Genomic DNA, 26,549 nt, shown 5'->3' on the forward strand with positions numbered 1-26,549 from the left:
ACACACACACATACACATACACATATATATACAGGTTTCCCCAGCTATCCAAAAGTAGAGCATTCCCGTGAAACCTTTCATAAGCCAGATGAAGTAAAGCAAAGAAGTAATTACCATTTCGTAAAAGCAGAAATCCTCTTCGGATTTCTTTGGGTTATTGAGATCAGGTACTATCACAGGTGTTTAGTAAAAGCAAAGTGGGGGGTGGGCGCCTGGGTGGCTCAGTCTCTTGAGCATCTGACTCTTGATTTCAGCTCAGCTCATGATCTCGGGGTTGTGAGATCGAGCCCTGTGTGGGGCCCTGTGCTCAATGGGGTGTCTGCTTGAGATTTTCTCTCTCCCTTTCCCTCTGTCCCCCCATATGTGCGTTCTCTCTCTCCCGTCTAAAATAAATAAGTCTTTAAAAAAAAGTGGTGTAAAGGGAACTTTTGGATAGCCGGGAAAACCTGTACATCTTTCTATAGACCCTTCCTTACTACCCATCACTGTTCTCCTCCCTCCACATTTTAATATTCCCAGGGGATGGCGCTCCACTAGAGCCTTCCTCACATACTTCCTCCAGTCTTCCCCCTTGGGACAAATGCAGAGTCCCACAGTTAACCCTAAGGATAGAACACATAAGTCAGACCCCAGCTCAGTTTTCTTATACCGTTCCAGTGGCCTTCAAAATCCCACCTCTCTGGGTCTTCATCCTCAGCATCCCCCCTCTGTTCCCTGGCCATCTTCATGACCCACTGCACCCCTCCCCCCACTTTGCAGGTGGTGACACCCTGTAACACGCAGGGTGTGTTCCTGCTTTCCTTTGCTCCTTTCAGGGGGAGGAGCCAGGAGGCCCTGGAGTTGGAAGAAGCTAGCCTCTCCTACTTCTGTGGGTGCCCATTTGCTTCCACTGTAGCTCTCACTGGAGGTCCCAGATCAGGCCCGAATGTTCTTCTCACCCTGTGCTCATTCCCACAGCCACTCCAGCTTGCCCAGAAGACCTGGCCCAGGCAGGGCAACGGGACCCCCCCCCCCCGTTCTGACTTCTTGGCTTGCTTGCATCTGAATCAACGTTATTAGCCGCACCTCATTTAGCCTCTCCAGTTTTGTCATCTGCAAAACAGGGGAGCTAATGCTACTTGCCTCACACAGTTGTTGGGAGACTCAAACAAGCAGCTCGTTAAAGAGGTTAGCAGGAAGTAAACTCTCAGCAGAGCAGGGCCGAGGGAGCCTCAGTGACATTGAACAGCCACCGTGGAGTGAGGCTGGAACCACCTGTACTCGAAAAGAAAGGCAGGATCCCTGTCAACTTCAGTTCTGTTCTCTGAAACAAACATTTAAATGAAATATGATATAAAAAATAGCCTCATGGTAGCTAGCTATTTTATCCAGAAGGCTCTTTGCCTGAAGGATTCACAGCAGAATCTGTTTAAATAATGGCACCTAAGATGTGATTTAATATATAGAAATGTAATCTGAATGTACCCTGTAAAAATAGAATGGATATACTGGTGATAATTTTTTCAGCCAAGATAGAAAACCCCTCCCAGGAGCACCAGAGCATTGGGAAGGACAGTACCCAGGGTCACAGGGACAGAAGGGGGAGGGGGGGGTTGGGAGGGGCCCTAAATGCTCCTCTTTATGAAGAAGGCTGATGCAGACAAGTGGAAAGATTAGCCCATGATCACAGGTAATTCAGGGCAAAGCTGGGTCTAGGACTCACATTTTCTAACTTCACCACCAGTATATTTTTTTTTTATGGAAAACAGAAACCTAAGGATTAAATTTACCAATTTTATTCATTTCCTATCCAGCCAAACTCATTAGCAGAGCTGTCCGTAGGAAGTGCAATTAAGTGCTTTGTAATTTCATCTCTCTCTTCCCTGACTTTTGAAGGTACAGAGGCAGCAGGTCTAGCTAGAGAAATTCTTCATCAGATAACCAGCTCTTGGATTTGTAAGGAACGACTAAAAAATTGTTACTCTAGTAAGTACCAAAGGTATTTTCACACTGGGCAAAGAGAGGCTCATGTTCAGGCTCTGTCTGGCCTGGGCAGCCAAGCCCTGTGCTTTTAATCTTACCAAGTAAGACGTTCTATAACCTTTTAGGGCTATAGTTTTTCTGTTAAATTTAGTGACCGGGTTGCAGGAAACTGTCACAAATTGGAAGTCAGGAAAGCAGGTTATTTGAGACTTCTGTATTTTAAGAAGGATAGGAGGGATGCAGAAAGTTAGAATCTTACCCAGGGGTGCCGATTTCTGACACCCTGGGAAACAGAAATCAGCTTCTAGATTCTTCTCTGTACTTAGTTGTCCTGGGAGAGAAAGAGAAATCACTGATGGTTACAGATTCCTTTTATAAATCACAGGACTAGTGTCAGGAAGAACAAAGTTTCCAGAAGCCATGGTGGCTGAACCATAAATCAGGCGCTCCCCAGCAGCTTTAAGGCAATTTGGCATTGCTGGGAAGAGAGAGAAGTCTGGCATGATGGGGAAAAGAGTGTGTCTCCTGTAGGACTGCGCCTGATGCTTCAGGGAAGGGGGGTCACATTTACCCAGGAGCAGCACACACATTTGCATGTGGAGAGCCCAAGATTTCACCCACCCACACCTAGCCACACTCCAGGCCTGGTAATTACCCTCTGCTCCTCTGGAGGTGTGTTGTTTGTTTGTTTTTTTATTTGCCTATTTTTTTTCCCCGCACCTACAGTCTTCTGGCAGATGGTTTAATATCCCTGCAGAATTCCAAATAACAATCCCAGAGCACCTAACCCAAAACTGTGCAGGTTATTCCTGATAATAGGTCCTAAATCAGTGACTTGTGGGTCAAATACGATGCCGTGTTAAGAAATACTGGATATGAAAATTTTATTTCAATAAAACTGGGAAAAGATACAAGAAATATTGGGAGGTTTCACATGCAGAGCTTGACTTTTGTTTTCTTTTGAAAAACGAAAGGTCTGGTCTTGTTGATCCTGCATTTCGGCTTTCCGCCATCAGTCGGCAGGAGCTGAGTGAGCTGCTTCGTTCCGAAAGCACAGGGGGTTCTCTTTTGCCCAGTGTCCACAGAGGCTGGGGCCGTCTGTCATTTTTGTTGTGCCCACAGCATTGTTTTGGTTCTAGGTGGAAAACATGTCCTATGTGTGAATTTCTACCAAAGGTACTACGCCCAGCCCACTTCACCTGGTGACGCCGTGGACACTGGTGCATGTGGCCCCTCTCAGAACCTTCCTTGAACGATTTCACTGAGATCATTCAAGGATGGGATGGGGGAAGGTGTGACTGTTTGGAACAGAGTGAAAGCAGAAGTGAGGCCTGGCAACCCGTGCAGGAGGCAGTCACAACTTGAGACAGAACTGGGCGGCTGCTTGGAGAGAAGAGACCTTGTAGGAATCAAGAACATGCTAAGTTATGTTCTCTGTCCAATTAAGTGGGCAAGGAAATGTGTGATGCAATTCAGGATTTCCATCTAAAATTATTAAAATGCAAAAAAGGCAAACCTCGGTGTTTGGGTATTTCTGACTTGAGGCCAGCCGCCTACTTCTGTGATGTCAGATAATGAGACATCGCTCTGTTCGTGCTGGCTGGGACTCAGCGTTGAGTCGGGGCTCGCCAGTGGAATCCTGTAGCTCTCTTGGGGAGCGGTGGGCCACCATCCAGGGGTTCTGCATCTGTGCGACACTGTGAAGCCCCTGGTCCTCCCCACACCCTTTCTTCTCTCTCTTCCTAGATTCTTCTCTGTCGGTTTCAGCTCTCAGTTGGGCTCTGCTGTTTATGGGCTTATTGGCCAGAAGTGAGCTGACTGTAGAGTTGGAACCGTGTCCAACATTATTGTGTTGGGAGAGAGATAAGAAAGGTTCTCCTCTTTTCCTTGCTTTACCTGTTATTTCATCAGAATATTCTGGGGCCAGAGTTCAACAGTAATTTGGGCTAGAGGCAGCTCCAAATCCTTAGGGTCCCAAGAGAGGAGCAGATTTCACGTTAGTCATCTCTTACTGGGGACAGTTTTCACTTCTGAAAACCCAAATTTAAAAGGATTCGATGACCCTTACCCTGCTCATCCCCCTGACTCCCATACTTGCCCTTTCTAGGAGCACAGAAAAAATTAAATCAGGTTCGGTTAAAGGAAATCCATCATGGGTCTTCCATCTTAATGACTGTCTGCCTCACTTTTCCCCATAGATGTAGTTCTGAAAAGTTGTTTTTAACGTGTGTGTGTGTGTGTGTGTGTGTGTGTGTGTGTGTGTGTACAAAAGTAACAGAATCACTTTCCTATCACAGGTGATTTTAACAGGCAGGGGCCCATTCACATTTAAATGAAATCAGAGGATGTAGCTAAACTTAAAGGAAAGTATATGGTCTGTAGAAAAATGAACTTAAATTAGTTTGTGGCATACTTCATACAATTGTAATTCCTTTGTCCAGTGGAAGGAAAAGGAATTGCGGACCAAACTGCAGAATTACAGACCAGATTTGAGAAAGAGCCTTTTTATTCACTGGAGGAACTAGAGGATGTTTTTCAAAATGTATATTCAAAAGTGGGAACTCTAACAAACTCTATTACAATTTTCTCTTTTTCTTGCTGTATTCTGACCATCCAGATGATGAATTTCCACGTGTGCAGCATGGTATCTCCCACGCCGTGTCAGGTGAGGCAGAATGGGAGAAATGAGGTCTCGGTCCTAAGTCCTAAATCCCTCGTGTCTCTCTATTAACTCTGTGGAAAAAGGGTGATGTCAGCCAACCCAGGAGTCGGTGCCCAGGGCTGCCACCCTGTCTGTGTAACTGTGTGGCCTTGGGAACACTGGGAACCTCTCTGAGCCGTGGTTCTCTCCTCTGTAAAATCAGGCCGTTGATAGAACATCTCTCATGGTGGCCAGTGGGGTTAAATATAGATATAGATAGACATAATGCTAATTAGGTGCATCGCAGGTCCTGACACACAGTAAGCATTCAATAAAAATGGGTTATTTTTTCCATGACCTCTTTCTTTTTGGACATTGAGGCATAGGCAGGGCCTCTAAAAATTGCCAAACCTTTAGAAACAATTAGAACCACTCAAAGCTCATGTAAATCAAGGCCTTTAGGAAATATATGTGCGATAGTTTCTCTCCCTTTGCAAATCTAGGTTTCCTGACCTAACACTGACCATGGTTCAGTTATGTAATTATCCAATACTTGGTTTTAACACAGGTGACTCATGGAAAGGGGCTTCATGCCCTCTTAGACTGAAAACTCCCTCCCTGCTAAAACAGGCAGCAGAAAGGAATACCTAGTGGTTCTGATAATCCTTTTAGAAAGAACATAAGCAATGAAGTGACTTATCCATGCAAAATTCTGGGAAGCAGTGAGAATTTCCAACACACTTAGGAATTAACTGGGACATCGAATAACTGGAGTGTGGGCAGCCAGCCATTTACTTGCCTGACTTTTGGGCTTGCCTTGAGCTGGGAGAAGTTGCTGTAAGGAATCTGCACAAGGACACAGGAAGAAGGTCTCCTCGGGTGCCGAACAGGCTCAGAAATGTGCCTGTCATGATGCATTTGGGGTTGACATTCTTTGGAATTATAACACCAGCCAGTGGAAAATAGGACTCGATTTATAGTGAGTGTATTTCTTTACATACAGCATTTCAGGAATATATTTCATTTGCAAGGAAGTCAGCTGAACTCAATGATGTTTAAGTAAATAGAGAATAAGACAACATGACATACAGAAATTGAGCAGGCAGTGGCTTCCAAAAGACAAAGAATCCATTACTCTGCCTTGATTTGGAAAAGTCCCTCATTATCCCAGGCCTGTTCTGAAACATCCCTATAACCAGGGGATGAGAGGGAGAGAGATTCCAACACCCAGACTCCCTGCTATTCGTGTTGTAGGGATGTTTTCCTCCTACCTCAGTTACACATTTGCTGCTGTACTTTAAACTTCCTTCCTGCTATTTTGTACCAACTGAGATGGATATTCAACTGACCATATTACCTAGAATAACTCCTTATGCCAGAGTTCCTCAAATGTGATCTGTAGGGTCCTAGTCCTACACGGCATTTCCATGGAAATGTTCCCAGCCACTACATTTCTGCTACTTGGAGATACAGAATGCATGGGAACATAAGATTAAAGGCCCTGAGAAGTCCTGCAGCAAATAAACCTATTTCACTTCTTAAATCTGTGTTGTTCAAATTATTTTTACCATAGTATCTTCTCCCCTTTTTTGGGGTCAATTCTAGTTACATCCCACAAAAACTATAACCCAGGGAATGAATTTTGAGAAGCTCAAAGACATCTGAAACTCCTTATGATGAATTTGAGTCCATGGAACCTCAGCCCTTAAAGGTTTTCTCCAAGGGACCATTTCATGGCCTCTTATCAACCTTCTGAAAATTCTCCACACTCCTGTTGAGTTGTGAAGAGCCATACATAATCAGTGTTTTGATAAGGCTCTGAATAATGTGAAAGAAGATAGCCGCTCCCTCACTGACCTCCCAAGCTTTTGGAAATAGAAGTCTTTGAGAAAAATAACTGTAAAACTGGATTTGGAGTTTCTATCCTATTTGCTGCAAATGTCCACACTTGAGATGCACTTCTCCAGACCGAAAGCCTCCTATTGGCGTTGCCCTGTAACAGTGTAACAGTCCAAATTCTACTCATCTCATTAACAAAGTCAAAGATTACAATGTGCATCTCTATTTACTTTTCTAACTAAACTAGACCTTTTTTTTTTTTTTTTAAGTAGGCTCCATGCCCAGCGCGGGGCCCAATGTGAGGCTTGAACTCACGACCCCGAGATCAAGACGTGAGTTGGAGATCAAGAGTCAGACACCTAACCCAATTAGACTTTTTGATGAAAATATTCGAGCATGCCTTTACTAAATACCCTATTTTAAAAATCTTATTCACAATCTAAACAAGCCTCAAAGAAATACTAGCAGTGAGCTCTAAGTAACCAGGCTCTTCAGTCTTCTTTCCTGTGCTCCTAAATACCATTTTGAAGGTATTCTCGCGCGGTGCTTCAGAGGCTGGTACCTCCCAGTCAGACCCAGTCCCTCCAGTGCTGGGACTTAAGTCTGCTGGGCAGCTCTTTCGGCTAGGTGTTCTTTTTGTTACCAAGGGCTCTTAGCTTTCACTCTGCTCGCCCAAGGAAAGGCTTGAGGCTCACTGCCTACTCCTCCACCCCAACTGGCCCAAGACTAGATTCTTTCTTCCATGGCTTCCTTTCTGTGTTTAGAGGTAAAAGAGAGAGGATGTAGTGGCTCTTGACCTGCTGTTGCCTTTGTATCTGTTGCTCCTTTTCTGGACATCTTGGGCTGTGAGGAATTCCTAAGAGCCAGTTCTTTCTTTCTTCTTTAAATCTTTAAATCCACCAGAAGTGTGAAGAAGTAGACAGTGGAGATGGTGGGCATCACACCTAATTCTGGGTCTGTCACTGACCTGCTGTGTGACCCTGAGCAAGTCACCTGCCCAGCACTCAGCAGATGATAGCTCCTGATATTATTCTCTGGCCCAGTGTCTCCATCCGTAACATGAGATGGTTGGACTAGACAATTTTTGAATTTTTGCTTGAAAATTCTGTGGGATGCTTCACTTATTCATTGAATGTACAGCTGGTTCCCTTGATAACTTGGCAAACTTTATTGCTTGGCTTTTGCCATCAGAATGATCTTTTAAAAAGGGAGCTGGAGTTACTAAATCTCAACTTTATATAGAATCATTGGATTTCAGGGCTCACCCACGCCTGTCTCTTATTTTACAGACAAAGATCAGAACTTACCACTTACAAATATATGGAGCAGGTTATAGCAAAATTTTGAAAGAGATATAATAATTTTTATGTAATACCAAGGGGGATAAATCGCTTCCCTCTGCCTTTCTCTTGCTTTTCCTCCTTCCCTCCTTCCTTCCTTCCTATTTTTCTTAGATGAGCTCTTCGTTATTAAGTGCTTCCAGATCTTTTTTATTTCACAGTTGCAAAATAAACATTTCTCGGTTTTGGCTGTGTCATGTACCTTGGCATTATGATTGGAAAAATGTTGGGCATGGAAAGGCATTTCTATATTAAGGAGAAGCAGGGGAATGCAGACCAGCAGGGGGTCTAACTAGTATTCTCTGGGTCTCTGGCTCCCCATTTGCGAGGGAGCCTATAGCAAAGAGGAAAGAAAAGGTGGTACAATTCTTTGGTATCCTCAGACCAAGTAGAAGCTGACTTTTTCCATTTCTGGGAAAGTGGTAGTGGCCCCAAGGGCAGGTGCTGGGTTGTATGCTGGCCCCACTGTGCTATGCAGTGACTCTGGATACAAAAGTCTTGGTTGGATAGAAAGTGTCCAGCCCTGCCCTTCCAGCTCAGCATTGAGAGCTGGAGCTGCACGTCCAGACCAGAGTTCCCCCTGTGCTGGATCCCAGTCCTGCATGGCTGTGCTGGTTCCCAGTCCTGCATGGCTGTGCTGGATCCCAGTCCTGCATGGCTGTGCTGGTTCCCAGTCCTGCATGGCTGTGCTGGTTCCCAGTCCTGCATGGCTGTGCTGGATCCCAGTCCTGCATGGCTATACTGGTCTTGGTGCTTTTTTGGTGTCTGTTCATCATCCTTATCCCATTTAGCTTCCCTCCCTATTGCTCGTGTGCCCATGAAGCAGCAGAACCCTGGACAGAGATAGCAAGCTTATGTGGGCTCCTAATGCACTGTTTGACCTTGAACAAATTGCTTGACATGTTTTATTTTCTGTCTTTTCCGCTCACTATGGAAAATTGTACAACTCAGAAAAATGCAAGGAAAAAAATAAAAGACCCATAATCCCACAGCCAGAGACATTCTTTGTTGGCCTGTTTTGGGTTTTTCTTCTGGACTAGCTCTGTCTCTGTATCTATATCTCTATAGAGGTCATATTGTATTTCATTTAAAAAAAAAGCTTCATGTATCTCTAATATTCTCATGCAATTATTACATAACCATCATTAGATACACCGTTATTTGCTAACCTACCCCCTACTGTTGGACATTCAGGTTTCTGTTCTTCTAAGTGATGCTACGGTGATTATTTTTAGTATGAATATCTGTCCACATTTATGATTATTTCCTTAGGCTTTATTCCTGCAAGAGTCAAGAAGGATGAACAAATGGAGCAGCTTATGTTCTAGACTCCAACTTTCTCACCTATAATAGAGCCCAGCAGAAACCACAATAATAGCAGCAAACACTTCCCCAGCATACCATGCGCCGGCCCTGTTTCTAAGAGCTTTACATGTCCTAACTCATTTAACCTCCCTGGCGGCCCTGTGGTATCTCCCTGTCACAGAAGTAGCTTGCTCAAAGTGGCACAGCTGGTCAGGAGCGGGTAGGATTCACCCCAGGGGGTCTGGCTCACAGTCCTTGCTCTGAACCGCTCTGCTCATCTGGCCCTCCAAGGAAAGAACTAAACCCAGCAATCCCTAGGCCTCCTTCCCTCTTAACATTAGCAGCACTGTTCTATTCTACACTAGCCATGTGCCCAGGTAACATGGCTTCCTGGTAGGAGTTCACCGGCTCCTTGAATCCTCTTCATCTGCCCATTTGTGTGCCTGATGAGGTGTAGGTCTCTGTGTGTGAGTGGATGTGAGTGGGTGCATATGTGTGTGTGCTTATAGAATCTTTGGAATGGAATGGAGCCAGCAGAGAAGAGGGTAAAAGGAGAAAGCCTGAACAATCTATTGACAAAATAATAAAACAAGGGCAATCTCTGCTATTATAGATAACATCATGGTTTCCTTTTTATCTTAAGGTTCTCAGGCTCTTTGGCTGGGAAACCTGTCATTTTATAATTGGATTGTCACCTTGGCACAGCAGGGATGGGACTGAATGTGGCTGTGTCTAGCACAACCCCATCCCAGAAGCACATGTCTGCACCTATTATCTGAAGGGCACCTCCCCTCCCCAAGCTGCTGCACCTGCACTGTCGAGAGCATTGCTGGGTATGATCATTCATCCTGTAGGGAAAGAGATCATCGACAGACTCATCACTGGAATGATACGTCCACGTTGCTTTTACTGCTTGCTCAATAGAGAGATTGCTGGGCCTCCTTGGGATTCTGACTTAGCAGATCTGGGAGAAGCCGGGAATCTGTCTTTATAAGACATGTGCTCCAAGCAGTTACCTTCAGGAAATTTGTGAAATCTTAGGCAGTGGGTCTCAACCTTCACAGGGCATTAGAACCACAGAGAAGCTTTTTTTAAAAATACCACTTCCTGCCCCTTTGCTGTCTTGTCCCCTCTCCCTCCCCAATTTGAATAATTAGTCTAGGATGGGGTCTAGGTGCAGCATTTAAAATAAAAGCTTCTCAAGAGACTTTCACATGCAGCTGGAGTTGGGAGCTACTAGTCTAAGAAATTCTGGCGAGAATCATTTTACACTTTTACATTTAAGTGCACTTCACATTTTATAAACCTCTTTCACAAGTGAACATCACAACAATCCACTAATGTCAGGAGAGATGGCATTTTTGATTGACCCTGGCCCAGAGACATTGACTGAGTGGCCCAAGGTTGCACAGCTTCTCCCTCAGTCAGCAGCAGCGCCCAGGCCAGTCCTGCCAGGCCCTCTGGGAGGGGGCAGCCTCCCCTCCCCTTAAGATCTTCTAGGATCAAGTCACCTTAGCTTCCATCAGCTGCCTCGCCTAGTGTGGATGCCGGGGAGGCTGTTTCTGTTCATTCTCACCCACATCCCTCCTATTGCAGCCGCTCTTCCTTCTCAGAGAGCATTCTTGTGAAATGTGCAGTTACGCCTTCCTCCCCTCCCAAGCTGTACCCTGCTGTACAGTTAGATAATGGTTCTGAGGGACAGAAACCCGGGGACCTGGACAGTGCACATCACCCACAGCAGTCTGACCTCAGCCTCCAATCTAGCCCTTCCCTGCTGGTCCTCTGCAGTGAGCGCAGTGCATGGCAGGAGCTGGGAAGCCACATTCACCAGCAGCTGCCTGGGGGGGGCCAGAGGTGGGGGTGGGGGGGTACATTCCCTTCTCCCCAGCTGGCAGCTCTCGTCCTGAATTCTCACATTCACCCCCAAAGCTTCTCTCCCCTGTACCTACCCACCCTTGCATTCCACCTCCCCACCCCACCCCAACGGCCTTAAAGCCCACCTGAGTCCTTCCTGTGAGGCTGCTGTGAGGGCTGGAGGCCCTTGCCGTGGTGAGTCCCCACTCTGGACATCTGGCTGATTGGAGCTCGACAAGGTGGAGCAGGGAGAAAGGAACAGAACCAGGTAACTGCACATGCCTCTCCACCGCCCTCCATCCAGCAACCAGCTATTGGCTCAAACTCTACCGACTCAAACCAACGACTCTGGGTGCCCTTTACTCTTGCTCTCCCTGTGCAAACCTTTTCCCTCGCACAGGCTGTGTCCTGGAGCGGCTCCCAGCGAACGCAGGATCTCCGTGTCAGCACCCGCAGCCTCCTTCCGCGGGATGCGGGGCGTGGGGGGCGGGGAGGAGGCGGGGCTTTGCCTCCGCGGCGGTGTGGGGCCGCAGAACCGCGTGTAAATGCCCTGGGCAGGATTCCCTTCACCTACCTATTCAGCAGCCTTGTGACTGAGATGCAGCCGCCGCAGGTCAGATTCCTGCAGCAGTCTTGTCTTTCCCTTGGTTAGGGCCTGCCCACTGCGGGTTGCTGGCTGATTTGGGGGGTTGGTGCCGAAGGTCAGTCAATGTCCTCAATGACATTTGATCCCCTAGGACTGACTTTCAGGAAAGGCACATTCTCTGCTAGCGGGGCTGGCCCCCTCCTCTTATAACAACAACCTTATGTGGCTTTTCTGCCCCATCAGAGGATTTGGAAGGAGGGGAGACGGGGTGCGATGGACAAGCTCTCCTTCCTCAAAGCAAGGGAAGTAGTGATGAAGTTTCCCATGGTCAAGTGTGACTGGTTTGGTGAATCTTTACTGTTCCCGTTGGATGTTATCAGATAGAACGGTTGTAAGAGGGTCCAAGAGTCCTTCACAGCAGCCCCTTTAACAGCCCTGTCACCCACGAGGCTGAGCCTCCAACAGTTAAGTCAGTACTCTTGGACCCCTGACTTTGGTGGATTGCAGGAGGGTTGAATCTGAACCAATCTGAGCCTCTTTCCCAGAAACTCTCACTTGGGACAGATCAGTCTGGGCCAGTAGCCTCTCTATAGAAGAGATGGAAAACCTCCCAGTCACAGGAACTGGAGGGGGTCTCATCTACTATCCAGGTTCACGTTCTCATTTTATAAATGAAAAAAAAATTGAGGTCCTGAGAAATCCCACAATTGGGCCAAGGCCACATGGCTGTTATGGTTACTTTATTACGGAGCTGGTTTAAAGTCCAAAGTGTTAACTCACTTACTCTCTACACTAAGTGATGCCTCTACAACTAACCTCCAATGAAAGCTTGGGTTCCATTCGGATTTTGAAGAAATCCTAGTAGGCAGGCCTTGCAGGGGAGCTTTATGGGGAGCCCACAGTCTTCAGCATCAGACTGACCTAGGTTCGAATCCTGCCTTTCCCACTCACTAGCATTGAGACTGTGGGCACATTCCTCATTCTCTTTTTTTAAATTATTACTTTTTTTTTAGATTTTAGTTATTTATTTGAGAGAGAGAGAGAGAGAGAGAGAGAGAGAACGAGCAGGAGAAGGGGCAGAGGGAGAGGGAGAGGCAGGAAACCCACCGCAGTGCTCAATCCCAGGAGCCTGTGATCATGACCTCATCTGAAAGCAGCCACTTAACTGACTGAGCCGCCCAGCTGCCCCCATTTCTCACTCTCTTGAGGCTGATATTCTTCAACTGTAAAATGGGAATCATTACACTTATTTCAGAGAAATATTGTGAAAGTTTTCTAAAGTGGATAAGATTTGCTTAGCACATAATCATTGTTCAATAAAAGAAAGAAGGCTTCTTGCCCAAAATACATAATAGTTCCCTCTTTTGATGTGCTCTAAATTCTGTAGTTGGTTTATTTTCAGAATTATTTAGCACCTCCACCCTTGTAGTTGGGAGAACAGGGGACTTCCCTTTGCCTTTTCTCCAGACTCCAAGGGGGGTGGCCCTGCACAGAGCCTGGGTATCAACCTGCTAGGCCCTGATCATTCCTGTCAGGCTTGGGGCAACTTAGAGGTAGAGAGAGAGGTGGTAGACCCTGGCGATTTGAAAGAAACAGGTTCCTCTCTGTTACTGTTTTTTTTTTTTTTTTCTTTACGTTTGTGAAACCCATTCAGCCTGTGATCTGATCTTTATTAAAGGACTGCTCTGTGGCCTCCTCCTCTACCCCAGGCTGGCAGGTGGCTCACTGTGTAAGAGCATGTGAAGAGTGCACAACTGGTAGAAAGAGACTCTTCAGGCCTGGTCATTTCTGAGGCCATGGGCATTGGCCGATCGACCCCTGAGACAATGTGCCTTTTGAACCTCTTCTGAGAGTGGCTAGGGAGAACACTGGCTTGTACCTCCCGACAGCTATGCCTTGTGACCTCACAGAAGGAACATTTGCTGGGCTTGCAGTGAGAAAGCTCTTCTTTCCTCGCTGTGTCCTTTATACCTTAAATCACCACATCTGAGCTTGACTCCTAGTCACTCTCCTCTTCCCAGAACAAATCCCCATGGAATGTCCATCTCACCAGGACCAGAGAAGATCCCGGTTCTCTACTTCCCCTTGGGTTCCCATCTCTCTCAATCCTAAACCTCCTTCAGACAACACGTAGCTCATATCCAGCTTCCTTCGTGAATCCTTCGTATGGACTGGCGTGCTCATTTTGTATGTAGTGGAGGTTACCTTGTGTTGATATGCACATTTTCAGATTCTAATCCTTTCTACAGATACATATAGCACTAGTCCTTCACCTCAAAGGGTTGACAGCCTAGTTAAATAATATATTTTTTGGAGCACCTGGGTGGCTCAGTTGTTTAAGCAGCTGACACCTGATTTTGACTCAGGTCATGATCTCAGGGTTGTAAGATCAAGTCCCACATTGGGTTCCATGCTGGGCATGGAACCTGCTTAAGATTCTCTCTCTCTCTCTGCCCCTCCCCCCAAACATACTCTCTTTCTCTCTCTCTAAATGTGTGTGTGTGTGTGTGTGTGTGTGTCTTAAGTGCAGTTGGACTGTCATTTCCTTGAAGGCAGGAGCTCGCTCTCCTCTTTTCATTCCTCAGCAGCACTGTATCAGGGAATTATTGGCTGCATGTAACCACAGTATTTAAAAACAAAGAACAAAGTGCCAAAAGATCATTTATTATCTCTTATAACTTGGAGTCTTGAAGAGGGACACTTCTAGGATTGTTAAGTCATTTAGCTATTGCTATGTAACTAACCACTTCAAAACTTAGGGCTTTGAAACAACCGGTATTTCTTAGCTCCCAATTCAGCAGATCAGCAATTTGGGCTGGGCTTAGCCTGGCAGCCCTTTTGGTCTTGCCTGACTGATGCTTCCTTATGCCTCTGTGGTCAGCTCTGTGTTGATCAGATGGTACTCCTTCTGGGGATTGGCGGCTCTTGGCCAGGAAGCCTAAGCTCCTGCCAGTGGCTTCCTCATCCCTCTGGAAGGTGGCCTAGGCTCTTTCTTATGGTGGATGTGGGGGCCCAAGAGCAAGCAGAAGTGTCAAAGCCACTTGAGACTAAGAGTTAGAATAGGTGCAGTTACTTCTGCTGTATACTATTGGCTAAAACAATTCACTAGGCCAGTCCAGACTCAAGTAATGAGGAAATAGACTTTGCTTTTTGGTGGAAGGGGCTTCAGAGTCATTTTGCAAAGGGAGCATGGAGAGCTTGAACCATTTTTGCAATCAGCCTTCTATAGCTGTGTTAGGGCTCAGAGGATTTTATTCCTTGGGTCTGCCTTGTCTTTCCTGTCTTTCTTACAGATGGCAGCGTTTCCAAGCACCAAGCCCTCACACCACAATGTCCAAAGGCAGGAAAGGACAAGCCTTTCTAAAAGTGAGGAAACCTCCAGGTGTCTCCCACCAACCTCTCTTAGGCCACACTTAGGACACAAGCCCGTCCTAACCAATTTCATTAGAGGTGGGTAAGATTACTGTTCAACATAGTGCTGAGAGGGCCCCAACTTCTTTGAGGTGCTTGGCTTCTAGAAACCTGAACAAAATAGGGGTTCTGAGAGCAAAGAAGCAGGGGTTAGAGGTGGTAGCTGGGACAGGAATCAGTAGGGAGTGGAGGAAGCAACTTACACAGTATCTTGTACCATATATGTTTTTCTTTATTTCCTTCTTATTTTGGGATTTCGTTTCTTTTAACAAGCAGACCAAAACACACCCAGGATCTAGTTTTTGTTTTGTTTGTTATTGTTGTTGTTGTTATTGTTATTTTTTCTTTTTCTTTCTTCTTTTATTTTCTGGACAAAATGACAAGATGGAGAAACGCACCCCAAAACAAAGAACAGGAGGCAGTACTCACACCCAGGCATTTAATCGATACAGATATAAGTAAGATGTCTGAACTAGAATTTAAAACAATGATTATAAAGATACTCGCTGGGCATGAAAAAAAGCATAGACGATACTAGAGAATCCCTTGCTGTAGAGATAAAAGAACTAAAATCTAGTCTGGCTGAAATAAAAATGCTATTATCGATATGCAGTCCCAAGTCGAGGCCATAAAAATGAGGATGAACAAATCAGAAGAGAAAATCAGTGATATAGAAGATAAAATGACGGAAAAACAAGGAAGCTGAAAAGAAGAGGGAAAGAAGACTATTAGATCATGAAGGTAGACTTAGGGAACTCAGCAATTCCACAAAGTGAAATTATATCCATATTAGAGGAGTCCCAGAAGATGAAGAGTGGGGGAAAGGGGGCAGCAGGTTTATTTGAACAAATTATAGCTGAGGACTTCCCTAATCTGGGGAAGGCAACAGGCATTTAAGTCCAAAAGGCACAGAGAATTCCCCTCAAAATCAACAAAAATAGGTCAACACCTCAACATATTATAGTGAAACTTGAAAATTACAAAGATAAAGAGAAAATCCTGAAAGCTGCTTGGGACAAGAGGTCCTAAACTTACAAGGATAGACACATAAGCCTGGCAGCAGACCTGTCCACAGAGACCTAGCAGGCCAGAAGGGACTGGCATGACATATTCAACATGCTAAATGGGAAAAATATGCGGCCAAGAATACTTTATCCAACAAGGTTGTCATTCTAATATACATTTATATTAAGCCTGCCTGTGTCAGGCCCTGGGGAATCAAAGGTGAGCAGCACGTTAATGTTTTTAGGAAGATTATAAGAGATGGCAGACACATGTAAGCAACTGACTATAGTACAGTGTGGTGAGTGGCAGACACTGGGGGGCAGACTTTCAGGGCATCCATGAAGGCCCAGATCCTGCCCTGATGTCCTTCTCTCATCACCACTGCTTTCTGACTGAGGGAGTGAAGTACAAAGACAAGTGCAGGAATCAAGGTACAACTTTATTATGTATCCAAAGTAGCACCCAGTTACCTACAACTCAGGGCTCTGGAGTAGCAGGCTGAATTAAAACACAGCTGAGACTGCAGACAAATGATGTGTGTGGGGTCTTTATTCCTATCTACCTTGGAACCAGAATCTGAGGCCAGCTCTCTTGGGGGTGACTTGCAGGAGGGAGGAAGAGAGCAAGACTCCAAGGTGGCTATAAGCCCACTTTCCCAGCTGGTTTCATAGATTGAGGGTCACATGGGTGGAGAGGCAAGTAGCCTGCTGTGACCCAAGGAGTCAGGAACTGAAAAGTGGGCTGTTTATGAAGACTGATTTAAGGCACAGCAACTCTGTTAGCTAGTAAAATGCAGCCCAACAAATGTTTTGGGCTCTACTCTTGTAACAAGGAATGTAGCCTTCTTTGGAAGCCATATGGGGAAAACTATAGAAGTGCTGCTGTGGAGTCATGTAGCAGGTACTTCCGTAAGGTAGGAAGGGTAGTGAATTCTTCCTGGGGAAGGTGTCCCAGGGAAGTGGACACGTCAGCCAGCCTTGCAGAAGGAGTCGGGGTTTTCAAGATCAAAGAGAAAATTCTTAATAGAAGGAATGGCTTGAATAGAGGCACAGACTCTGAGAAAGGGACGATGTGTTCAAGGAATTGGGAGTAGGGGTCACATGGGGTAAAAGGGCACTGGGGAGGCTGGAAAATAGGTTGGACTCAGACTGTGAAGAGTCATGAAGGTGCTAGAAGTTGGATTCATTCTGAAGGCAATGAAGGGGCGCACGCAAGAGTTTTAATCAGAGGCATGGCATGCTCAGATCCCATTTTGGAGGGATCCCTTTGGCTGAAGTGGGGGCAGGAGCAGGAAAGAGACTAGGGGTGGAGACTGGAGTCCACTCTAGTCACAACAGCCTGACACAGGTGAAATAAAAAGCAGTTGGTGGGGTATTTGTGGCGTGGAAGAAAATGTGATAAACTTTGCTCTCCAGGTGCTACTAGTATCGCACACTTAACTGTTCGGGATACATGGACACTTCTGCAGTGTTCCATGGCAGAGATGCCATAACTAAAATCTGATTTTACAAATGAAAAAAAAAAAAGCAGTGGGACTTTTGGTCGGTTTTATTATTGTTTTTAAATCCTCTGCCTGTAGGGGGGCAAACCTCTCTCAAGGCACAGCCTTTGGTGTGCCAAGGATAGAAGGCTCCTACAGGAATCCAGGTAGAAGACATTATAGTCACTTACTGAGCATGTGCCTGGAGCTCATGGATGGACGGGCTGAGTGTGGGCTTTGTAGTTCGGAGGTGGATTTGAAAAGAACCTTTGTATTTGAGGTTTTGCTGTGCCAGGCTTCAGAAAATACTCCTCTGAGAGTTTCCTACTAGTGGAAAATGTGCACACACGCTGGGAAGGCAAGGAACAGACGTGGGATGGGAGTGGTTGTCATCATCCCACTGACCTCAGGGGGCAGAATGTCACAAATTCCATCTCTTCTGGCCTCACTGGTCTGCCCTTGACCCTCTCCAGGAGCCTGAGAAGCTCTCTGCAGCCTGCTGGGAGGGGGTGGTAAAGAACAGCGTCTCTTTTGTTCCTGGAACTTCCTCCATAAAATATTCAGGGCTGCCAGGAACTAGTCAAGGGGAGATGTTTGACAAATAGGCGTTTCTCACTTTTCAGAGTCATTTGGACCATCATTATCACATTCATTTGGGCTGCGCTTGAAAAGCCAGCAGAGGTCCAGGAAGCGTTGCGGCTATTCTGGCTTTCTGCCCTCCAAGGAGAGCACCTACAATACTCATTGACAGCCTAGCTGTGTGATTGGCACAATGCTACTGGTTTCCCTGGGCAGCAAAGCCAGGGGCAGAAGCTCCTATGGAAGCCTGGAGGGGTGGAGGCTAGCAGACAAAGAGTTTCCATTTATTTCTAATTAAACCTATTTGTCAAAAGCATTGTGAATTCTATAATCTGAAAGTCCGAAGCAAGGAGTCCATGTAAGGATTCAGGAATTCCTTACTTGAAATCATAGACATATTCCTCATCATATTTTACTGTAGATTTATCTAAGCTATGACATCTTTTTCAGAGAACACCTGGATATAGCAGATACTTGCTGTTTTTGTTCATTTGTTCGTTTGGGGTCTTATCTGTTTGCTGTTGACCTGCTGCTTGACTTTGAACAGAGCACATCACCTCTCTGCTGTACCTCAGTTTCAGAGTTACTGTGAAAGTCACAAAAACAAGATGAATTGCACATAGAATGTCACGTCACAGGTAAACATGCAGGAGTCATTTTATTTTTATGTATTTTTATGTATTTGCAGGAAACTGAAATGATTTATTGGCAATCCTGTGATTTCTCTCTCTCAGGCCTGCCTTTACGTAGTTCATGTCTAGCTTATATAGTTTTAGGCAGTGTCCATAAACAGTGGAAAATTTTGCAGTTATTTGGTTAATTTCAACAAAGGGACTGACCTCGATTAACTTGACACAACTCAAGTGAGCCAAAAACTTGCTTTCAGATCATAATCCTTGCTTGGAAATTAGAGAAAACAGTAGTAAGGAGGGGGCTTCCGGCACCCACTTTAAACTGAGGCTCTCTTTGGGCACTTTTTATATGCTTGGCTTCAAATCAGAGCTATTTGTGGGTAGTTAGGCTTTCTGGTTTATTTTACTTCAGCCGGTACTGAAGTACCGGCTTTACTTCAGTGAACCAACCAATGGAAGAATTCTCTCTGTGGCGTGAAACCGAAGTTGAGAATTCCAAGTCTGGACTGGTAGGTGCAGTGGAAGAACAGACTTGGTGTCTTGGTATACTGGCTCCATGCACCTCACTTTGTGATTTGGGGTACATTATTTCACCTCGTGGAGACTCAGTTCCCTCATCTGTGAAATACAGAAAATAATATCTATCTCAAATGATGGGTGGGCTTATTCATGAGATAATGTACTTACAATGTCAATTTCATTTACTTGCCCTCTGATCATTGTTACGTCCCTTCTTCTACTACCTTTAGACTTAGTTTGTTCTTTTTCTCATCCCCTGTAGTATAAAGTTACAGTATTTGTTTGAGATGTTCCTTTTTTCTTAATATATACATTTGCCACTAGAAATTTCCTTCTAAGTATCTTATAGCATCCCATAGGTTTTGTTGTGTTGTTTAAACTAAGGGAATATTACTTGAGGCTGTCTTTGCCACATTTAACCAGTTTTAGAGCTGAAGAATCAAAATAGAAATGCTTGATCCATCTTAGTCAAAGACTTTCACTTGTTTGGCCTAACATTAAATAAAAAAAAATTGGGGGGAAAATTTTTCTTGTATGTTTAATAAACGGTGTCCATCACCACACAAAACACTACATCAAAAACTAATGATGTACTGTATGTTGGCTAATTGAACATAATAATAAAAATAAATAAATAAAAAATAAAAAAATAAAATGTCCTGAACATGCTCAGTGATTAATGTAAAATATAGCTATTACTATAATTAGGCTGTAGAGCTTAGGTGTTGGTGGTTCTGCAATTAATTGGGTTCAGTTAGTTTTCTTTTGGTTACAAAAGACTAAAATTCTGGCTCAAACCATCTTAATGAAAAAAAAAATTTCAGGGTGCCTGGGTGGCTCAGTTGGTTAAGTGCCTGCCTTTGGCTCAGGTCGTGATCCCAGGGTCCTGGGATCAAGTCCTGCCTCAGGCTCCTTATTCAGCGGGGAGTCTGCTTCTCTCTCTGCCTGCCACTCCCCCTGCTTGTGTTCTCTCTCTCTCTCCGACAAATAAATAAAATCTTAAAATAAAAAGAAAAATTCGTTAACTCATGTAACTTTAGCTAAAATTGGGCGTCAACTGGCAGAATTATGGTAGAGGAGGTGAAACATGGCAAGGGTGTAGAGGGTGAATGACTCTTCAGTAGGGCCACCAAATTTAGCAAATAAAAATGCCCATGTCCAGATAAATTTGATAAAAACCCCAACTGCTGAATTTTTTAATTTATTGAAAAATACTAAATACAGGATGTTTAGGATGTCCTGAGAAAGTCAATATAGGAAGTAGGAGAAAAATCATTAAATATGGGACATATTCTGTATATACAGGATGCCTGGCAATCCTTCTCCTTGGGGTTTTGACACCAGTGAAATTCTACTCAGACCTGTAAACTGTGCCAGTAGATTCAATTAATTTCATTTCTCATATCAATCAAATTAACCAGACCTTTTGCTGGAAAATGCACAATAAGTCTAAGGTCCATACTATGTTACTTGAAAATGATAAAATTCTTCTAAAGAATTTGGCTTAAAAAATAATAAAACTGAGCTTTAGGTACCATATAATCCAGGAGGTAAATTGTTTTCAATTCTCTTGATGTAATTTTGCTGTCCATGTTGGTTTCAGATGGCAGGTAGATGGCTAGTAACTCCAGGCACATATTCTTCTGGGTTCTAGTCCAATAAAAAGAGTATTTCTCTTGACCTGACAAAATCCCATAATCTGATTTTCATTGGTCAGAATTCTATTTCATTCTCTTATCTGGGCTAATTATTAGGCCAGGGGAATGGCATGCTCTGATTGGACATATCTGGATCACATGCACACTCTTGGAGCCAAATTTGGAGTCAGTTTTACCCTAAGTATGTGGACTGAGCATGGGGTCTGGGGGTGGTTTCTCTGAAGGAAAACTGGTGCAAGAAGAAGGGATAAAATAGAGGTGAGTAGAAAAAAAAATAACCCCCTCAACCCCAAACAAAATGAACAAAAATAGCAAATATCTACCACATCCAGGTGTTTCTGTGCTTCTTCCATTGGTTCACTACCGGTTGAAGTAAAATAAACCAGAAAGCAAGAGGAAGTGTCATAGCTTAGATAAATCTACACTAAAATATGATAGCGATCACACCCATGACTTTAGGTAAGGAATTACTGAATCCACACATGAATTCCTTGCTTCAAATTTTAAGATTATAGAATTATCAATGCTTTTGCATACTTCTTTTTAAGAAAGCTACAAGTACTTTTTTCAAAATTGTAATAGAATCATTGTATCATTCTGATTATTAAGATAATACATGCATGAAGGGATATAGAACAAAGTAAATTACCAGTAATCCCACAATCCAGAGATAACTCCTGTCAATATTTTGGTATAATTCCAGATGTTTTTCATGTATATGTGAGTGAGGGATGGTGTCTTGCTACAAATAGTTAAAAATAAAATCAAACTTAAAATTACTTTATTACCCTTTTAAATTTAACAATATTTTCCGGACATCTTTTCATACTGATAAATATAGATTTTAAAAATTACAACTTAAAGGTTGCATACATTTGAACAAAAATATAACCGTTTAAGCACTCTTACCTTGATACCATTTTTTGTGATTATGAGCAATACACTGGAGAAATATCCTTACCCATATATTTCTTATCTAGTAATTTCTTGTGAATAAATTCCTAGAAGTGGAATTGCTGTGCTTATAATTAGGTTTAAAGGTTTTGACATGAATTACTAAAATGCCCTCCAGAAAATCATGGCTGTACTGGGTAGGATTGTCAGAGAAAGTAATTGATTTGCCCAATTAATTTCAATTTCAAATAAACAGTGAATAATTTTTTATATAAAAATGTCCCAAATGAGTGAACTGTGTTTTTTGTTTGTTTTCTTTTGAGCTTAAAAAGAAAAAAAATTCAAAGAGGGGGGGAAAAAAAAAAAAAGTCCCCAAAATCGCAAAATAATCTGAAATTCAAATTTAACTGTGGATCTTGTATTTTTTTTTAACATTTGAGGGCTATTTTAATTAATTAAACAGCATCACTGAGTCTACTAAAGTCCAGGCAGTGTATTAAACACTGGAAATACAAAGAGAAGCACAATAGATTTTCTTTCCTTGGAGGAAGAAAGGAGCCTATATTTTTATTTGCTCAATCTGGCCACTCTAAGAATGGGTATAAATCTCAGTTCACAAATCCAGTAGTGGCTCTGCAGCCTCATTAGCAGGCTGGGAGCCCTGTGCCTCAGGTCTGGCCTTGGTGTGCTCAACAGCCATTTCCTCCAAGGTCTGGCCATCTCCAGGGATGCATCCATCGCTCTTTCTTTCTTTCTTTCTTTCGGGATGCATCCATCGCTCTTTCTTTCTTTCTTTCTTTTTCTTTCTTTCTTTTCTTTCACAGAGAGAGAGAGTAGCAGAGGGAGAGAGAGAAGCAGACTCCCTGCAGAGAAGGGAGCCTGATGCGGGACTCGATCCCAGGACCCTGAGATCATGACCTGGGCCAAAGGCAGAGGCTTAACTCACTGAGCCACCCGGGCACCACCCCCTCTGCTCTTTTCTTATAGTTGAACTCTGACTGCCCGCCCCCCGCCCCCGCGGGTATAAAGGAGGATCTCTGCTTCTCATATTGAATTAGCTGCTAGGGCTGCTATAAGGAAATATCACATGCTGGATGGCTCAAACAACAGAAACTCACTTTCTTACAGCTCTGGAGGCTAGAATTCTGTGATCAGGTGCCAGCAGGTTTGGTTTGTGGTGAAATCTCTCTCCTGGTTTGCAGACCACGGCTTTCACACTGTGCTCTCATATGACTTTCCTCTGTTCACAGAGAGAGAGAGGGTCAGTGTCTCTTCCTTTTTCTAGGACACTAGTCCTGTGGGACCAGGGTCCCACCACTATGACCTCATTTAAGCTTACATTAATTACTTCCTTAGGAAGCCGCGTCTCCAAGTATAGCTACACTGGGCATTAGGGCTTCAGCATATGGGTGGGTACTGGGAGGACACAAATATTCAGTCCATAGCACATATTCTTAAAAGTGTTCTCTTATTATTGCTTTTGAAGACTCTCAAGGAATTCAGGCTTTTAAAAAACAAAACAGGCAACTTCTGTTTTAAATAGAATAACAAAATTTGTCATTTGGACTAAAAAACTTAAGGAAGAACTCCTTTGAAAGATGTGTAACCTTAATACATTGGATATTAATTTATCAAAGCAACATATCTTCTAAATAACATTTTTTTTTTTGCCACACAAAGCCATCTTGTGGAAACATAAAATGTGCACTCTCTCTCTCTCTTTCTACTGGCAGTATGTTAATAACAGTAATGGTTATAGCTACCAACTACCAGTTACTATGCCTTATATGAAAATATTATCTTAAATCCTCACAGTGTGAAGCAGCTTCAATTCTTGTTTTCGTTTATTAGATGAACAACAGTAACTGGGCTAAGATTAGCTCTGTGGCACTCCAAAAGAAATGTGTTTTTTTTTTTTCTGTGTAGAAGTGATATGTGTGATTTTCAGTTTCTCTTTTGTAGTTTTCTGAAGACCCTTATTGCTGAAGCAAGGTGAATGAGTGTATATTTTTTAAGATCAGAAAGTTATTTCCATCTTGAAAAATGATAAGGGGTGGTTATTGAAAGTAAGGCAAAACAGATAGAAGAAATCACCAGCTTGTATGAGAATCTTCATGGCATCCAACCAGCTCTGAATATTCTAGTGGAGCTGTTGACTTGATGGGTATTAAATTGTACCTTGTTTAATTAGCATTTCACTGGTGAATTATAATGCACACACATGCTCTTAAAGGTAATGGTGAACACCAAGCCATGAGAGTGTCCTGTTTCACTATGATTGTCTGAAGCACAAGCCCCAGCCCTAAACTCATTGCATGCTACTTCTCCACCTTTCTAGGAATGCACAGGGCTTTGGTGATATACCCCGAGGAAGAAAAAACTTTATCAAGGTCAAGATTTCAAGGAATGCCAAATTCTACATCACTCACAGAAATGGCAGAATGCTTGGGGAAGAGCTGTTGAGCCTAACTTTGAAAACAGTGATGAAGGCAGCGAGTGTGGAGACAAGATTGTCAATGGTTCACACTGGGTCCAGCAAGAGGCAGGATCGTCCAGATTCTGGCCCCAACCTTCTCTTGCTGATGTGGCATGGCCAAACCCTGGGGAGGGCAGTCCATTTGGAGAGTGACCCCCACTAGCTATTTCCAGAGACTGATTTGGGGGGCAAAGGAAGGAGTCTTTAAAAATACCCGCATGGGAGGAGCGCCTGGTGGCTCAGTTAGGCATCCAACTCTTGGTTTGGGCTTAGGTCATGATCTCGAGGTTGTGGGAATGAGCCCCACATGGGGCTCTGTGCTCAGTACAGAGTGTACTTCAGATCCTCTCTCCCTCTCCCTCCTGCTCTCTCTCCCTCATAAATAAATAAAATCTTAAAAAAGGAAATGTGGAATTCTCGAGTTTAGTATTGTTCAATTATATTACATTGCAGACATAAGAAATTTAGGATTCCCCATGACTATTTTAGCTTGTGTCTGATGGGAAATTAATTTAAAGGAAGACAAGCTGGTAGTCTTATTCTCTAGAAGGAGCTTTAAAGAATATTTGGCTTCTCATACAATTCTGAATAAGTCAAAAGAAAACAGTGGATTAATTTATACTTGTTTTATTCAGCAAAAGGTTAAGTTAATGCTGGATTATCAGGTAGTCTCTACTTGCATAGGAATTATAAACAAGTGGTGCTCAACATTAGATGTTCAAATTTAGATCCCTCCAAATGCCCTGTCTTATGTTGGACTTGGAATTTTGTGCACTAGCTAAGAAGTGGTTATTTTCACGATGGCCCTATCAACTAGTCAATGTCCCCTATCTTTCCTATATAGTAAAGAATGTGTAATAATTTGGCTATAGCACAAAACATAAGTGTTAAACTTCACTGAACTGAAACAAGATAAAAATCATTAGGTTTGCCTAAAGTGCTGAATCTTTAGCTTTAATCAGGTGTTTACTGGAATTCAGACAACTGAGTGTGTATTGAATTGTGAAGGAAGAGAATACATTTATAGATCATATGTGAAGTGCTTGAAACGTACCATGGATGACAATGTCTAAAAGCAAGGTATAAGGAAGGATTTTATAGTATGTAAGCTTTCCAGGATAGAAACCCCATACAACACATAATCTTTTGCACATATTATGTCAATGCCCATTTCCAGAAATTATGTGTGCAGATGAGAACTGGAAGTATAGAGAGGAGTGAGTAGCAGGACTTAAAAAAAAATAAATAAAGCATGCAGTCTCCAAGTCCTAGAATTTTAAGGTAGAGATTAGCCTGATGAATAAATGTTATTCAAATCCAAGCAATATATAGTGGTTGTTGCAGTAGTAAAAGGTGGTCTTTCAACAGATTCAGTACATATGTATTGAATCCCTACTATGTACTAGGCAGTGGGGATATGATGATAAAAAAAATGATTTCCTTTTTTAGTGGAGAGATTGTAAGTATGTGTGCATGCATGTGTGTGTGTGTACATGTGTGTACATGTGTGTGTGTGCGTGTGTGGATGTGTGTGTGTGTTGATGGTGGGGGTGGATGCAGATACTAATCCAGTAAACCCGAATGTAAAACTGCAACTGTGACAAGTGTGAACAAGTACAGATATCCACATCACTGTGCTATAAGAGCTTAAAATAGGGGGATTTGACTTAGTGACATTGTAGCTGATATTTGAATGATGAGCAGAAGCTAAGTAGGCAAAAGTTCTAGAAACAGCATCCCATCCAGCATGCTTTATTTATTTATTTTTTTTAAGTCCAGCATGTGCAAAAGTCCTGTGGTGGAAAAATGATGATGAGCATGAGAGACTGGGGTGGCAGGGGAAAAGGCAAGCAAGTAAGGCAGAGGGTTAAGAGCTTTATCTTTAGTGGAGGAGCAGTCCAACGCCATGAACATATTTAAAGCAAGTCGCGATGGAGTGATGTGATCAGATTTGTACTTGGAAATATCAGTCTGGCCACGGTGTAATAGGTTGGTTGGACTGAATGGATGTAGAGGACTATTACAAAACTTCTGCAACATCCAGGTGGAAGATGGCGCTAGGGTGATAGTGTTGGAGGTAGAAGGTGAATGCAATGGAGGGCCAGGAAGGAAGTGAGAGCTTTGGAACCCGGGGATGGATTAGAAGCATTGGTTAGAGAGAACAGGGGGAGGAGGGGAGGAGGATGGCGTCTAGGATTAATGATACAAAAGGGTAGGGAATCCTATAGTCACTTCCTTTTGTTATCCCCAAAACAAAATATGATTCAGGAGTGTGTGTAGAGGTTGAAAACAGGAACATATTTAAAAATCATTTGAATTTCTATTAATGTAATACATGTACATGGTTTAAAAAGCCAAATAATGCTAT

General features: G+C 43.5%; 1 protein-coding gene across 4 annotated transcripts in view; it reads left to right on the forward strand.

Moving 5' to 3' along the window:
- The window catches only part of KCNA6 (potassium voltage-gated channel subfamily A member 6), a 65,571-nt gene that overhangs the window by 8,732 nt on the left and 30,290 nt on the right, over positions 1 to 26,549 (forward strand). For 2 of the 4 annotated variants that reach the window (XM_073888748.1, XM_073888747.1), the window contains exon 2: positions 4,580 to 4,627. The exons of 1 other annotated variant lie outside the window; for it this stretch is intronic. The gene's annotated coding sequence lies outside the window, so the exon portion shown is untranslated. Of the gene's footprint in view, positions 1 to 4,579; positions 4,628 to 24,043; positions 24,552 to 26,549 lie in introns of those variants that run through there. One more of the 4 variants, XM_073888749.1, reaches the window with a different exon arrangement.

This window comes from Callorhinus ursinus, unplaced genomic scaffold (assembly GCF_003265705.2).
Source record: "Callorhinus ursinus isolate GAN/ISIS: 27379988/994484 unplaced genomic scaffold, GSC_fseal_2.0 scaffold94, whole genome shotgun sequence".
NCBI classification, from domain to species: Eukaryota; Metazoa; Chordata; class Mammalia; order Carnivora; family Otariidae; genus Callorhinus; species Callorhinus ursinus.